This window comes from Furipterus horrens, unplaced genomic scaffold (assembly GCF_987537825.1).
Source record: "Furipterus horrens unplaced genomic scaffold, mFurHor1.1.pri manual_scaffold_10, whole genome shotgun sequence".
Lineage (NCBI taxonomy): Eukaryota > Metazoa > Chordata > Mammalia > Chiroptera > Furipteridae > Furipterus > Furipterus horrens.
In genome coordinates, this window is record NW_028327180.1 from 72,043,179 (window position 1) to 72,060,826 (window position 17,648).

Genomic DNA, 17,648 nt, shown 5'->3' on the forward strand with positions numbered 1-17,648 from the left:
ATGTTTCAAGGTTGAGGGAAAGGTTTCACTGGAGAAGCAACTAGTCAAGATGTAAAAAACTTAAGAAGTATAATTGATGAATCTTGTCCCCCAAAACAGCAGACGGTAGAGGGATAAAAGGCACAAGTCAGGAGGGCAGCTTGGGAGAGGAGAGGGACATGTTAGGAAGTCTCCATTAGAAATGCCAGGTTGTCCACTGCATGGATTCCCTTTTCATATAAATGCCTTGCTCAGGTGAGTCTAGATGCAAAAGTTTTACCAGTTGTTCTCAACTGGGGACTATTCTCCACCCTAAAAGACACATGACAATGTTTGGTGACGTTTTTGATCATTATGACTTGGGTGGTGGGAGGCGTGAGTTGCTACTGGCATCTAGAGAGTAGAGGTCAGAGATGCTGCTACACATCCTACACTGCACAGGACAGCCCCCTCCCCCAACAAAGAATTATCCACCTAAAATGTCAGCAGTGTTGAAGCTGAAAAATGTTGTTCTAGATCATTCATTACATGTCAACATCCTACTCACAGACATCATACAACAGGCTTGGATAATCTAGTTTCTGTGGCATTTCAACTAGCCCCTCTTTCCAAAGAAGAACTTTCAACAATAATCAGCATGTTTTAAAACTCTGTAGACCATAAAGTAACCTGCCCTGTTCCAAACTAAATTTTTCATCTGTTCCATCCTGGCCCTGAAATTCCCCGTTATGGCCATTGTCCATCAGAAGGAACAACAGAGCCTCAAAGAACTCCAAGCCGTTCAGTGCATGCAGGAAATTTGTGGTTAATCACTTCAACCTGCTTTCCTTGAACAGAGATTTTCTGAGACCTGTTTATTGTTCCACTGCTTGGCTTCTCCAGAGTTATCTATGACCAAAGTCTTACATTTATTTGTAGAGTAAAAGAAGGTATATTTTTACTCTCACATCCCTTCCAAGTCCCTGGATCAAATTAGTGTGAACTTTTCAAAATAAATTCACCTTTGAGCCTAAACTAAACATGGAAAGTTTCAGCCTAAAAGGATACCTTATTGGAAACTTAGAAGCAAAAGAAAATGAGGATTATAATGGATGTTTTAGTGTAACTTCAGTACTCAAAATTACAAAGGACAGAGTATTTATTACATAAAAGATTCTCCAATAAACTGATGTATGCAATACAAGATTGACGTTCAGTTTTCTTTTCTTCAGATGCTAAGGAAAAAAAGAACTGGAAATAAATAGAATGGAAAAATCAGCACATGTGGATCTAATTCTGCACCATGTCGCTGGTTAAAACCCAAGGAAAGAATATTTTATCAAAATGAGAAAAGGGGAACAATCAGTAATAGGAAAGTAGACCTCTGATTCCTTTACTCCACAGATGCAATTTGCTGGACCTCGATGTGAAAAGTTAACATTTTATGTGGATGGGCACCATGGTTTTTCATACGGAAAACTACTGTCATAGGTCTGGGTGATTTGTAATATAGAGATGTTAGGGCATTTGGAGCTTGTTTTTGTCTTGGTACTCAATATGGAAAAAGATTTCCCCATGACCTCCAACCCTCTGAATGATTCTGAGGTATTCACCTTTTCAGAAATCCATTCATAGCCATAATTGTGACTTGGCCAACATAAGGCCCAAATAAAATACTATAATCAATGCAGCATTTAAACTAGTGCATTTAAAAAGCTGCAGAAAATCGAGCCATCCGTTAGATAAAACTGTTATTTTCAAGTAGTTCTCAGTAGCAAAAGAATGCGTCCCATCCACCTCCCTCCCTCCAAACATGCACACAGTGTTGGGCAGAATATGAGATAGATAAAATGAATAAAAGAGGAGCTGCTCTTGTAAAGCAGGGGTCCCAGAAGCTCAGCCCTATCTCCCTCCATCCCCAAACTCTTCTTTACTATCTGGATAAGTAAATACAATGCATGAAAAGAATAGTTTTAAAATGAATTTTTTTCATTTTTCAACGGATAAAGTTGGCATCATTTATCTCCGGCCCTTATTTAGGCCACAGGAGGATGAATTGACTTCTTCTAAATTAATTTTAACAGTTCACATAAACAGTGGTTACTGGGGAGTGTAATTGACTTCTGTTTTTACTTCCCTTAATTCTATTATTTGTATTTTTATTGTTTGCCCCCAAAATCTGTTTTTACTTTTAAAAAAATATCTTGAAAAAAATTAGTATTTTACTGAGTTTCCTTTTTGTCTTTTTGGTTAATATTTCTTTTAGATTGTTTGTATATCAGCAAGTGAAAAAGAGTAAAAGGGACAAATTCCTCTTTTCTTTTTCTGCCACAATGTGATCAAACTATAACACGTCTATGGAGTTAGTCAAATTGGTAGACACTATATAGCTTTAAAAGGGTCTTATGTATTATCTCCTATGTATTTGCATTTATGTAGTCTTTGTAAATGCAGGACACTTGCACTATGGTGTCTGTCCCCCACCAACAGCCAGGGTTGATCCTGTTCCTTTGGATGGCTATACAAAGATCCTCACCCACCCCCAGACCATATGGATGTACCTCTCACCACCTCCCATCAAAGAAACCACATTCCCAGATGAAGGAAGACAGTTGTCCCTTTATCCAAGGGCATATCCTTGGCATAGGCTAATAAAATCAGAACACACATAACCTAAAAGATATGTGGATATTGAGTCATTCTATGTTTTTAAATAAAAGCATTTATTAAAAATCACAAGACCTTTAATTTATCCTTGGAGTAAAAAGACATCTTAAAATTTTTTTTTCATCAAAAAATGATTCCCGCAACATGCACTTTATCACCAAAACGATAATCACCATCTCAAATCTGTAATCCTGCCACAGAAGCTGGTAGGACATGAGCAGTGGGGTGACAGGGGCTTGCGGAAGCTCGTGTGCCCTGAAATAGCCTTAGCATTCCTCTCTAAAAACCACGGGGCAAATGAAAGCTGCCGAAAGCGTGGCTTTTTCCAGGCTAGTTCTGAAAAACAGTATTTCAGAGGCTATGCGTCTTATCTTGAGGTCCACATTGCCAGTGAGGCCGAACACCGAAAGTGCATCTGGATTGGCACACAGTTTGAACTATTTCACTTTAGAGAAAGAAAAACTGAGCAATCCTGGAAGACCTCCATATTCTTTAAAAAAAAATTTTTTTTTTTAGGTTCCTCTTGAAAGTTACTACTTTGAGCAGGAAGGAAGGGTTTGGAACAGCTGTCCCTGAGTGAGTTAGGAAAATGTTAATCACTGTCCCTTCTCTCCTTTACTTAAAGATTAGCTCACACCCCAGGCCCCTGCAGAAGGAAACCGTATACACTTAACTTTTGAGACTGTCATGAGGAATATTTCTGTCACAGCAGCAGCATGTCAGCCGGATCTAGAAGACGCTCACGTCAGGACACGTACCCCCACAGCAATGAGAGCCCCAAGGATCAGCAGTGGGCTGACTGGACATTTGGGAAATTCATTGGCTTCTTGCCTACAGCTCCCCGGGAAAAAGTCAAACTTAACAAAAGAGTGGAAATGAAATTGCCATACACAAGGGCACCTGCAACTTTAGACAGAGTCTTCTTAGGCAAAGTGGCCTTGCACAGATCATCTTAGGTTAAAAATATTAAAATAAATGCAATTTCCCCTACATATTTTTAAGTGAGAAAAGCAAGATGTAGGGAAATAGGTAATGTATAATCCTATTGTAATAAAATAAACAATAAATCCCCAATCCAGGATAAAAATATTTTTTCCATTTGATTTTTTGAACACAGAGCTAGGAGTGGAAGTATATACAAGTTGCTAATATTCCTAACAGGGAGAAGGATAAGGGAAGGATGAGAAAAAGTTTAAAAAGAGAGAGAAACAGACCACCATTAGATAAAACTATGCATGACATAATATTAGGAAAAATTAAGAGAAAAATTATATAGTTTTATTACAAACGGGCAAATATTGAGTGTGTGCATAGATCAGAGTTAGGAGGTGATATACACATGTTTGCTTTCAGGATGAAACTCACAGATAATTTTCCTAAAATCACTGCAATAGGCATTTAAGCGATATGAAATATGATAGGTTCCCCACCTACATTAACACCCTTTAAAACACCCTGTTTAGATATATAACATCAGGACAAAAATGAGCTGCATTTGAAAAGTGAATCTGAGACACTGTGAAGATAGGCAGTGGTCTTCGGGACCTCAGTAAATCATATACTGCCTAAAGAATTCTGATGATTTGCACAAATGGGACCAGAAGTGAAACAGGTCCCCTCAATTGATTTCCTCAGGCACCTGGTGGTCTGGAGGCCTGTGACCTTCAGAGAAAGCTGGGGACCACCACCACCCCAAAGCACTGAGGCAGAAAGCTAAATCCCAAGTAAAGAGATTCAAATAGGTCCCTAAATCTCTGGATACAGCAGCAAGACGCTCACTTTAGATGGTGGGTAGGAAACTGATCAGAAAAAAAAAATTGTTTTAAGGAAATAAAATATTAAAAAATGTAAATGTGACGGAAATTATAAACAGCCTAAAGCTCTTCTCCCTTCGGGAACAGCTGTGTCTGCTAATCCCTCGAGGAGTCCTCCTTGCGATCGCCCTTCCTTCCTTCCTCCGTCTCTCTCTAATAGCTCCCTTGTTCCTGCTGGACAAAACTAGCCCTTTGTGGCTGCTCTCAGAACAACATTAAAAACAGGAATAGGGAAATTGTAAACAGGAGGCTTCTGGTCTACAGGCGAAGACACACACAGGCCTCTGAGGCCTACTTCATGCTAAGCAAAGAAACAGATCTTTGTTGCTGAAGGGATTAGGGCTGCGGCATTTCGGAGGCACTGCTGAGGCGTTCAGCCGGCCTGAAGTGGGGGCTTTGTAAAGAGATACCTCCATTAGAGGGCTGCGAGCGGAAATCATTCATACTCTTTATACAATCTGGGTAATGTGATAGTGTTGGACTGTTCAGCGCCTCTGGTGAGGCAGGGTCCTATCTCCTTGAATGGTAAATTCTTCAGCAGCTAAATAGATGGTGGTATAATTACCTTCACTGACTTTTTTTTCTTTTTTAGGTGGTGGGGGTGGGATTGTCATCTACCTTTAACCCTTAGTAGGAGTAACAGGAAAGGATCACCCAGAGCCAGGAAGGCAAAGTCTTCCCAAGTCTGCTCGGAGGTAGTCGTTGGATTTCTGGTGCTGACGTGTTACATCGGCAAAAATGGCACTCTGTGCATCATCTGCCCGGAGTCAATGTCCACGCTGTCCCACACTCACCAAGGCCATGAAAATCTCTGTGATTGCCTCATTCTTTGCCCTTGGCCTGGGATACCCCCAACCTGCCCACCTAATTCCTATCTATATGCCTGCTTTCGCCAGCCCACCCTTCCTGTCTTCCACTCGCCAAGCTGGAGTGGTCTGTAGCATCCTGCACACATCTCTCCCTATTGGATTCCCCTCGAACATGGGGACTGTGTGTGCGTCTGATACTCTAGTAGACAATAAGCTCCTTGAGGGCGGTGGCTTATTGATTTACCTTTGCATCCACAATGCCTGTCCTTCGTAGGTGCCCAGAGCTGTGCCCAGGATGAGACTGAGGTGGCGAGGCTGCCTTGCCTTTAGACCATTCCCTATGGTAGCTAGGAAGACTGTATCTGCCTGTGTATTTTAATGGCTTACAAGGAATTTTTAAAAATTCATTAGTGAACCCGCCTAGTGAACTCAAAGGTCTTAAGAGACCAAACCAGCTAACCAACCAAACACACACACACACTGTGGCCAGTTAGGAGAGAAAAGTGAGTCCTCTAAGGAAGATGACAAGTGGTCACTTCCCCACAAATGGCTATCAGCTCTCTGAGTGACATGGCTGGTCCTAACCCTGTCCCCATACTCTTCTTGGTTAAGGAAGTATTACCAGCAGAATGCAAATGTTCTTTGGGTTCAATTTTGAGTCTCTGGATCCAAATATTAATTATGGCATCAGCTGAAAACTACCAGACTTCTCAGAGCTAATTACAAAACTAAAGTTATAATGAGGGGAAGAAATGCTGCATCAGAGCTAAGGGGCACTTCTCCTGGTACGATCAGCCCCATCCTGGATGGCTGACAAGTTCATTCTGGAAGAAAGCAGGGCTCCACATAGTTGTGATAAGACAGGCCTGCGAATGCAATGGAGGCTTTGCAACGACTGGGAGAAAGCCGGTGTTTTTCCCCACTGACACACTCAGTTCTCTGAGACATGTTTCTATATGAGTGTGGCCTTGGACATCATTAATTGTTGGCTCTTTCCATTCTTCACAATTTTCTATCTGGATTACCTCTCTCATCTCGCCATTTGGCAGATGGGACTCTCTGCTCTTACATTATTAACATCACTGTCTGCAAAAGCAGTTAATATAGAAGGAAGAAAACAGCAATGAAGCTGTGGGCTTTGTCTCCAATTCTGCCTCTTAATCACCCATTTGACCAACAAGTGCTGAGCACCTACTATGTGCCACACACTGTGCTGCACTGAAAGATGAGCTTGACATGGACTTGATCTCGACATAAAGAGAGAGGCTAGGACCATCGTGGCCATCTACACTGAGGAGCAGAAGGACTTCAAGGAAGGCCTCCCAAAGGAGGTGGGAATAGCCTTGCAGTAAGATCCTGGATTAAAAAAAGAAAAAGCAATAAACATTTGGGACAATTGAGGAGATATGAACAACATATTAAATATTATTATTGTGTTGATATGACATTCCTAGGGTGTGATAATGGCATTATGGTTATGTAAGAGAGTATCCTTGTTCCTAGGAGACACATATTGAACTATTTATGGGTGAGGAGTCGTGATATCTATAACTATTTATACGCTTTCAAATGGTTCAGAAAAAGACATGCTTTGGTGTGTATGTACATAAAGGGGGGGAGGAAGAGAACAAATGACAAAATGGGAATTAGGAATCTAGGTATATGCACATTCATTACACTAGTCTTTTAACTTTTGAATACAGTAAATTGGGCTGAAAAAAGAAAAGTTAAATGGATGTTAGTCAGATGAAGATAGCAGGGAGGTGCTCCAGAGAGAGGTACTGGCTACAGCAAAGGATCTGGGGGCTGGAGCTGGTATGCACTGAACCACTCCTGGCCCAGAGTTGGCATTTGTGTGTATCTGTCAAATGAATGAAAGAGTTAATGAAACAGCATCGTTTATGCAGGGAACTGCGAGCAGATCAGACTAACATAGGCATAAGGTTTGTGTTAAGGAGTGAGAGCTGATTCAGCTGTGGAGGCAGGGGGCCTGTCATGGAGGCCTTTGTATATCCTGCCAAGGTCCTAGGACTTTATCCTGTGGGCAGAGGGACCCACGAGCAGGAGGCGATGTGGTCAGAGTTGCAGTGAACGGGACCACCCTGGCAGTCAGGTGTCATGTGGAGTGAGGGAGCACAGACCCCGAGGTACCAGTCAGGATGCCTCTGGCTTTCTTAAACACAAAGGCCAGACACTAACCGCTGAATTTATCAGGAGACTTGTTATCCAACACCGCTGCAAGCTCCGGGGTGACCGGCAGCAGAGACGGTTGATTCAGTGGCTCATCGATGTCACTGCAGACCCAGGTTCCAGCCTCTCTCTGCTCCACCTTCTGGTTGGCTTGGCCTGCAGGCTGCCTTGTCTTGTTTTCAGAAGATGGCTGCAGCAGTTCCCAGAGTGACATACGGACACAGGGAAGACCACGGACAGGAGGGAGCAGTCTCTTCTTCGATCTCTTTCTTAGCAAGGAAAACTTTTCCAGAAGCTTCCCAGTAAATTTTGCCTCCAATCTCACTAGCCCAGACTGGGTCATAAGCGCATTCTAAAATCAATCTCTGTCAAGGAAATGAGACTACATTTTGGCTTAGAAGAATAATTTATACACAGGGGGAATCGACTACTATGAATTATCACTTAAAACACTCAGGAGGCTACTGGTCCTGGCAAAAGATGCTCTTAGCCTAAACCATGATAATCGTGGCAAGAAATGGAGATATGAGAATAGACTTGAGGTTTATTTAGGGAGTTAGGTCAGTAGAATTTGGTGGTGGATAGAATGCAGGGGAGGAGGAAAAGAAAGAAAGGACGCCCTCCTCCATAGTTCCAGCTTGGGAGAGTAAGTAGAAGGAAGCGTCACTAACTGAGAAAAGGTATATGAAAGGAGGAGGGGAAGATCTTGGGGAAAGATAGTTTGGGGTACACTGAATTTGAAGCGCCTCTGGGCTTCAGAATAAAGGTGTTGGGCAGTCAGTGGAGTATGAGTCAAACCGTTATCCCAGACAGTAGGTCCATCCTCAGACACGGTTCTCAGACGGGCTTTGGTCCACACAGACACTTTTGAACCAACATTTAATCATTGAAAGATTCCAAATAGGATTACATAATTTTGGCTCCTCTGGGAAAAACTGAAAAATCTGGCAACACTTGTCCTGAATTCCTACGCATCAAAAATTGGCGGCAGCCCAGTAGCGGCCATCCTCTTTAGCTAGAACCGGAGGTTCTCGGGGCTGCTACACTTTCTCCAACCTGTTTCATTTGTTGACTTTACCTGCATGGCCCCAGAAGGCATTTCCACCTGACACCCCACTCAGCACCCTGCTCGGGATTGTGGGGAAAAGGTCTGAGCTGCAGACACACACCTGGTAGCCCTTGGTACTTAGGTGGTGGTCAAAGCCCTGACTGGATGCCATCACCCAAAGAAAAGATAGAATGAAAAGTGGGTCAAGGAGGTCTCCCTGGAGCCATCAGTATTTTTTAGGAATGGAAGAAGAGAAAATCCATTCAGGAGAGAAGAGCAGAGAAACTAGAATGGAGTGAGTGAGCTTGAAGTCTCAGGGGGCAAGAAAGGAGAGTGTGGAGTTGGAGGCAGTGCTCACCTATGCCAGACACACAGGGGGTCCAGGGAGAGAATGAGCCACACGAGACAGGGCTTCGGGGAGCTGGGCCACAGGGGCCCCCACAGTCTCACTCCGTGGCCTGGTGAGGGAAGAGGCAGATGGCAATGGGTTGGGCAGAGGATGAGAGGTAAGTGGGCACCATGAAAAGGCTGCTTGGATGAGAGAGGGAGGGAAATGAATGGAAGCTAGAGAGGCTATGGGACCAAGGCATGGTCTCTTTGTAGGAGCAGAAAGACTTGGACATCTTAATGGGAAAAAGAGTCAGTGGTGAGAGGGAAGCCATAGAAATGTAACATAGAGGGATGAACAACTGAACCTGGTCCAAAAGAGGTTGGTTGGCAGGGGGACAAAAGGGTGAGGCATAGGTGGCTACAGTCATAGCCAAAAGGAGAGACCGCTAAAGCTGGTGGGTAGAAGTGATGATAAACCTGTAGACAGATGAGTGTGTTCAGAAATTTGAGAGCTATTAATTAACCTTTCACAAGGAGGAGCTTAGTAACCCTTCAAAGGGATGCTCCAAGGTGACCATCTTTTTCAATTTGGTATGAAGGCTGGGATGGGGTGACTATAAGCAGCAACGGTGGCGGGCAGAGCTGGTTTTCAAGCCCTTGGAAACTGAGTTCCTACCAGCAGAAAGAAAGAAGAATGCACTGGGTGATGATTCTCCCAGGGAAGCTGGGAGGCACCAGCTCTGAGTGGCGAGGGGATGAGTTATAGCACTACCCTTGCTGACGACAGCCACAGCCTCTGGGCCATCTCTGGTGAGAGTCCTGGTTTGGGTGGATGTCCTGCCTCCTCCCCTATGTTTAAGTCGCCCCAGAAGTGCCTGCCATAAGCAAGACAGCAGTACACGTTACTCCACTCATGCCGGTAGTCCACCGAGGCTACAGCGAGCCCCCTGTGACTGTAACACCAACCATCCGAAGACGACAAGCATGTTTCTACCAGGCTGAGGCTGCACTCAGTTCTGAAGCTGAGGAGGCTTCGGTGCCACCTGTGCCCAAGGCCTCCGGGCTTCCTTCGGAGGAGGCGTCTGCCAAAGCAATTTTGGTGATTGGGAAGCTTTTTGTGGCATTTTTCTGAGGCCACTTTCCATCCTGGGCAGTTGGGCAGGCCCCAAGGCAATGAATCCCCCTGGCAGCCCACTGCTGAGGTCAGGCTTTCCTCTGACCAACAAAACCCCTCCTGGTTGGGGCAACAGCACGGTGCTGGGCTGCCTGCGGTCCCGAGCGCGGACTGGGTCCAAGTGCGGTGACCTGCCGTGGGAGCTCCGAGCCCAGGGAGTCTTCCACAACAGCACACTGAAGTCCCTTGACGTCCAGTTCCAGATGTGAGTTCCAAATCCACAGTGACTTTTACCCTGAACTGTGTGTCAATAGGCGACAAAGGTGAGAGGTGATGCAGAGTGCCACCGATGAGTAATCCTCAAGCACTCTAGCAGGAAAAGGCTTCCCCTCTCCCTTTCCCCAAAACTTTTAATAAAATTTCCTAAGCATAACTATTTGAATTGTCTCTCTTCTGTGTCCTAGTTATTTTACGATGGAATTGCTAAGAGGCAAAGCAAACAAACAAACAAACAGAGAGCATTTAACAAAAAATAATGCAGGAGGAGAAATATGCCTGGAAAGTCACAATCTTGACATTAGGCATCCCTAGAACAACTAAGATTTAGCTGATATGAAAAAAATCTCCATGTCTTCAAAACTGTCCCTGAAAAAATCAATAATTCCTTCTACAATCTGGGGTCACGGAAATGACTCAGGGCTAGAAGAGACAGACATGCCAGCATTGTATCACCGGTTTTGCATTATGTGGTTAAACGCAGCACACACTTCCCTACAGGGGACATGGTGACTTCTTTCAAGAACATCCTAAACACCCATCTGTCAGAAACAATTCTGGGGGACTGAGGGGTAGAGATGAAGAAGAGAACAGACCATCTCTTAGGGTTCCTGCCTGTGCAGAACTGCTGTGCCTCTTCCAGATGCATGTACTCACTCTCCTTGAGCAGACTGGCCTGGCATGACAGGCACGGTGCCACCACACTGAGGACACCGCAGGCCAAGTCTGCGAGAAGCTCCCCTTCTCCTGGCCGGACAGCAGTACATTGTGAGAGTAGAATGTGGATGGGAACCCCAGTCCTAACTACTGTTAACTATGTATGAGTGGAAAGAGGAAGCCACTGACAGCTGACCCCTGCATTACATGGGGCTTAATCTGTTTCTCACTGGACACAAAAAACCTCTGGGTTGGTGCCCTTATCTTTGTGTTCTGAGTGACAGCCCAGGTCACTCACCAAGGTACTCAGAGGCAGAGCTGGGATTTCAACCGAGGCTCCTCCGATTCCAGGATCCTTTCATACCAAGTGCCATTTTTTAAGTAGAGCCGCTGATAACCCCCTTAACAGCATGTTATTTATTTGACTTCTCTTAAGGCAACTGCCTTAATCTGGAATGCCTATCTTGTATAGTTGCCACTTTTGTAAGACTGTAAACTTCAATGTGTATCGTTTTTTTGGACAAGGTGTGCTCTCCGATGAGGTGATGTTGGGGCAGACACCTGACAGAAATGAGAGAAACCTTTGAGTATAGGGGTAGGGTGTGGAGAACATTCTAGGTAGATGGCACAGCAGATTCAAAGGGGCAAGTCTGTGGAACAAAACCTCTATCCTATCCCACCCCTGTCATTCTTTCCCCTTTCTCTGCTTTGTCCTCAAAGCACTTGTCACTGTTTGACACTACATTTATGAGTGTCTTGGCTTTGAATACACCCCACCTAGACTGTGGGCTCCACTAGACTTGTCACCACTGCTGATTCTCAGAGCCAGAGCAAGTCTGGCACAGAGATGGAACTCCATATCTGTTTATAAACATATGTATACATGTTTAGAAAATTACTTTTAAGTTTTATTTTTATTAAAGCACAGCCCCTGAGCTAAGCATATTATATACATTACTTCGTTTAATCTTCATGCAAGCCCCAGTGTGGTGGGTACCCTTATTCCCAGTTTACACAGGGTGAAGCTGAGGTTAGGTAATTTACTGAAGATGACTCAGTCAGTAAGTAATGGAGTTGGGATGTGAACCCAGGTCTGATCAAAGCCCATGGCTTTTAACCAAAATATGATTCTAATCTTGTTCAGCCTACAGCGGCCACCACAGTGTCATGCACATGAGCGATACTTGACAAATATTCATTGGATTGAATTAAATACAATCAGTACAGAAGAGGCAGCAAATTCAATTAGAATAACCTGAAATTTGGACAGCAGGTTAGAAGATACGTCATTCTGGTAAGGAAGCTAAGAAGAACCAACATAAAAAAAATATGAGGTTTCCCCTGGTCAAGTAGCTCAATGGGTTGAAGCATCGTCCCAATGAACCAAGGTAGTGGATTCAATCCCTGATCAGGGCACATACAAGAAGCAACCAATAAATGCATGAAGAGGTGGGACAACAAAATTATGTCTCTGTCTCTCTCTCTCTCTGTCTCTCTGTCTCTGTTTCTGTCTCTCTCTCTTTCTCACCAATAAATATTTAAATGTTTTTTAAATTAAAAAATATGAGGTTAGCTGAATGTGCACATTTCCCCCCAGGAATTTAACCACATAAAAAATGATGGCTAAGTGTGAGGCTCATGTGACAAGGGCACTTCCTAAAGGTTCTTTGGCTGCCTGACTGAAAAGAAGACACTGATTTCAACTCAGCTAATAGCAGAGAAGGTCTGACCTCAGAAATTGTCTTATGATCATGAGGAGAAGGGGCTACGATAACAGAAGCTTTTGGTGACTCAAAAGGAAGGCTGACAAAAGGGAAGTGGGTAAGACGACCCTGCCAGAGTTTACTCCTGCAGCCTTGCACATGGAGGGCTGGACAACTTGCTCTGTTGAAAGGTAAATGACAAAGATAAAGCTCATAAGGTCTTGTCCAGAGAATGCTAGATCAAATACTCCACAAAGACCAGCTAATCGCCTCGCTTTGATTTCACCCTCACTAAGATGAAACCCGTTCCTTGATACTGAGGTGAGATTCCCAGAAGCCCATAGGTTTCTCCATCCTCCCAGCTGCACTGCCAAGTCAGCACACGGGCTCAGGAGTCAGCCTCTGCTGCTGGCAGGTGAGCTCCACACCTGGCCAATCCTGGAAGGATCTGAGAAAGGGTTCCTCCAGCAGCAAGTCTGCTGGTGACCCCAAGGCTCAGATGCTGCCTGGCAGGGGGGCCAGCCTGGGTCAGGTGGGATCACAGGACCCCCCCTGTCTCACAGGGGGGTTCTCACACTTAGGTTACAGCATTGCTATAGAAACAGATTCCTTGATCCAAAGCCTTGGATTTACTTATCACTAAATAACACATCAGTCATCACGGGGAGATGAAGGCTTTTCCCCACTTCTCTTATTTAAACATCTATACGTTTTCTTTTTCTTCTACCACAGACATAGCTTGGGTTTTGCAACCTCAAACCACCTTTCCCTACTCATCAATACTAACTCTGGGCTGACTATGAGCATGTGAGCCCTCGTGTCTGTATTCTGGTCACTGCTTAGAGATCATAGAGAGACCTTGGGTCACGCTGTGGTTTACTGACTGCCAGGGGCCTTCATGGGGGCCCACTCATGGAATTCTCCCACCAATACCTAAGCTAGGCAGGAAAACAGTCAGTCCCCATTCTAAAGAAGAGGCAGCAGACTCCAAGAGGCTGTGCACGTGATGGGAAGTGCAGGGCCCCAGAGCTAGTGAAGGGGAAGCTGGCCTCAGAAACCCAAGCGTGCGGACCTCGTGCCTGGAGTCCTTTCAACGAACTGCACCACCATGAACTAGCCTGGCCCTGTTGACACTTAACCTTCTCGATGCAGAAGAAGCCGGTACGTGAACTGAATACCAGAGTATTCATGAACAAAGGTTCAAACCCGGCTCTCCTTACTTACCACGGTACTTTGTACTAGTTACCTAACCTCAACTTCCTCAGCCATAAAAAAGAAAGGTTAAAAAAAAATTACATCACACAATATTGAGCAATTTGGAAATTGATAATAAGCAGTGTTTTTTAAACAGCTAAAATTTATAACAACTGACAATGACCTGGGCACATTCTTAGAGGTGGCAGCACCAGCTGGGCTCTTCTCAGGCTGAGCAGGTTTTCCCCTGGACTCAGGGTGAGGAACTTGGCTTTGCTGTTGGTGCAGACCTGATCCGAGTCTGAGCCTTGCACCCTATCCCCGCCCCCCTCTATCCACACTGCTGCCCAAATGGTCATAGCAGGCCTCCTAACTGCCCAGCTGTGCAAATGATTCATCCTTCCAGACTACTCTCATTACAGACACATTTCCTTACACTACGGCCCAACACAGGCAAACAAAAGACAGAAACACGCTTAAGGGCCCTCAATGTCAAGGGGCATCACAGTGCCAGGAGCATGACCTCTCCTGACCCAGGCAACTGAAAAGTAAAGAGTCTTTGCCTAGCTCCTCCCTTCGATCAAACCGAAAGCAGCTCTCCAGACCTAACTGGGGCTGAACCCACATGCAGTCTGGGTTCCAGCACTTTGCATCTTTTATTCAACCTCAACCTTGCCCAGCACCTTGGCCTGTCAATGCACCAAGGATAAGCTGCCCTCCTCCTTCCTTTGAAGTGTTTTAAAGTCAAATGCATTTGACAAATGTGGCAGACCTCTCAGACTCTTCCTCGGAGCCATTGCAACCTTCCACTGTGACACAAGACAGGGCCCCTCGGAGAAGTCTCACACACTGGTCGTCTACAGGCGGCCCCTGGAGGTATAGGTATTTCCAGTGACTGCTCCCTCAGCTCAGAAAATGGCCCCCTTTAGACAGAAGTATCTGGGAGTCATTCTTAATTCCTTTCCCCTCAGCTCCTCTACCCACCCCATTCTACTTTCAAAATACACCTCAAATCTGCCTGCTTCTCTCCATCTTCGCTGCCTCTTTTCTAGGTCAAGCTGTTGTCAGCACTCACCTAGACTCCTGATCAGCCTCCTGACTGGTCTCCCCACCTCCCCTCCTGGACTCTGGCACACTGCTAGTGATCCTCCAGGTCCATTTTCCTCTTCCCAGGGAGTTGGGAATACGGCCAACCGTTCAGAGTCCACATCTCCTAGACTCCCCTGCAGATAGGTTGGCCATGTGACCATTTATTTGCCAGTGAAATGTGAGTGGAAATGATTCGTACACATTTCATAGCATTTGTTTAAAAGGAAATTGCTTGTCAGGATTTCCTCTCTTCTCCTCCACCTGTGGGCGAGAATACAGACCTGGAGCTGAGCCAGCTCTGACCCATCCAGGTGAACACAGCAACCTAAGGGAAGGCAAAAACAATAGGAGGGAAGGAACCAGTTCCAGAATGGCCTGTGGAGTAGAGCTGCCTACCAGAACTGAATCTCCCTGGCTGGTGTGATGAAGAGACTGGGGACAGCAAGACTAGACGCAGAGTGATCAGGGTCAAGGCCATTACAGACTAGGGAACAGAATAGAGATGAGTCTGACAAAGGAGGTAGGGAGCATTGGAAATGGTGATGTGTGTTGAGATTCTGGATATATTTTGAAAACACAGTTAACTAAATTTCCTGGTAAATTCTCCTGGGGGGTGTGAGAGAAAGAAGTCAAAGATGACTGCCAGGTTTTTGGCCTAAGCAACTGGAGGATGGAGGGGCCATGAATTGAAATGGAGGAAAACTGAAGGGGGAGCCATTGTTTTTTTTAAAATATTAATTAACTTATTTATTTTTTAACAAAGTTACTTTATTTTATTTTTACTTTATTTTATTTATCTGTTTTTAGAGAGAGGGGAAAGGAGAAAGAGAGGGAGAGAAACATCACTGTGTGGTTGCCTCTCACTTGCGCCCCCAACTGGGGACCTGACGTGCAACCTAGTCATGTGCCCTGACTGGGAATCAAACCAGTGACACTTGGTTCACAGGCCAACACTCAATCTACTGAGCCACACCAGCCAGGGCTCTGAAGGGGGAGCCTTTATGTGAAGAATGATCAAGAATTAAATTTTGAAAAGTTGTGGTAGATATATGCAATGGTGTATTACTCATCCATAAAAAGAATGGACTCTTACGATTTGAGACAGCATGGATGGACCTAGAGGGTATTATGTTCAGTGAAATAAGTCAGACAGAGAAAGACAAATACCATATGATCTCACTTATATATGGAATCTAAAGAGCAAAATAAAAGAACAAACAAAACAGAAACAGATTCATAGATACAGAGAACAGACTGATGATTACCAGAGGGGAGGGGATTGGGGGGCTGACTGAAAAAGTGAAGGGCTTAAAAAGTACAGATTAGTAGTTACAGAACAGTCACTGGGATGTAAGTACAGCAGAGGGAATAGAGTCAATAATATTGTTATAACTATGTATGGTACCAGGTGGGTATTTGAAATATCAGAGGTCACCTTGTAAAGCATATGATTGTCTAACCACTTTAACACAATAATATCGCATATAAACTGTGATTCAAAATAAAATTTAAATTAAAAAAGAATTAAATTTTGGACACCAAGAGTAGAGGTCACCAGAGCCTGGAGTCAAGACTAGCTGGATTTGAGTCCTAACTCTGACACGAACCATGTGACCTCAAGCAAGTGACTTAAATCCTCTATTCCTCCGTGTTCTCACTTATAAAATGAGTACTGATGATGGCCACTATCTCATAGCACTGATGTGAGGAGGAAATGCATGCTTTCCAGACTTCCTTTTGTGCTGTTTGATTCTTCCAAAGGGCTCAGAACTTTTGAGATCAGGAAGAAATCTTCCCTCCTCTCTATGACTACTTATCCCATCTCAAATAACACTAAGCCCCCAAGATTTTGAAAAGAGAGATGTGACTGTCTGCTGTGGTCTGGGGACAGCTGTAAGGAAGCTTTGAAAGCAGCTGGTATAGGCATACAAGTAGAACATTTTCTTCACCTCAGATTCCTGGCCAAACAAGGCCTGCAGTTAGAAGGGAACGGTTTTAATTACAAGGCCACCTGTCCAGCCATCTGAAGCAAACCCAGCCTTTGGCTGGCTCCCTGTGGGCAATGGGGCATTTAGGGGAACCATGCTCAGAGTCCCTAATGTCTTTCACATTTCACAGTACTGTATAATCAGGGAGGAAATTAACAGCTTTCAAAAACAAGCCCCATTTTTGCTCCCCTTCCCCATTTGTTATTACGGATGGAGACACACATTGAGAGTTTGGGTCATGAAGAGCCTCAATTCCATCCTTTCCTTCAGGATAAGGCAGCCCTGAACCCAAAGTTAACCATATCCTGCTAATTCTCCCTCCAAATGGAGATTAAGTGGCTTCTAAATTATTAATTGTCCATCGACATTTTTAGACTGACAAATACATGAAAGGTAAGACAGCAATTTTCAAACCTATAAAGTAGGAATCAAAATTAAAGGAAAGTCCTCTTAATATTAAAAAATGGGAAAAGAAGAGAGAAAAGCAAGTAAAAATAATGAATCATTTACGGGTGTCATTTTTAAACCATATACCAACATACAAAAATTCAAATACTTTCCAACTTCAGCATTTAAAAAAAAAACTAATAGGCATAGGCCACAGAAGAATGTGAACCCAAGTACAAAAGGTGCCAGAATCAACTAAATTTCAGATGGTAGTAGAGACTGGTTCATTATTCATTAAAACAGTTTCCACTTTTTCCTGGGCCCATACCCAGACTACATTTCCCAACCTCCCTTGCAGCAAAGTATGGCCATATGACTGAGTTCTGACCGGTGGAATATGGGCAGAAGAGACAAGTGCCACTTC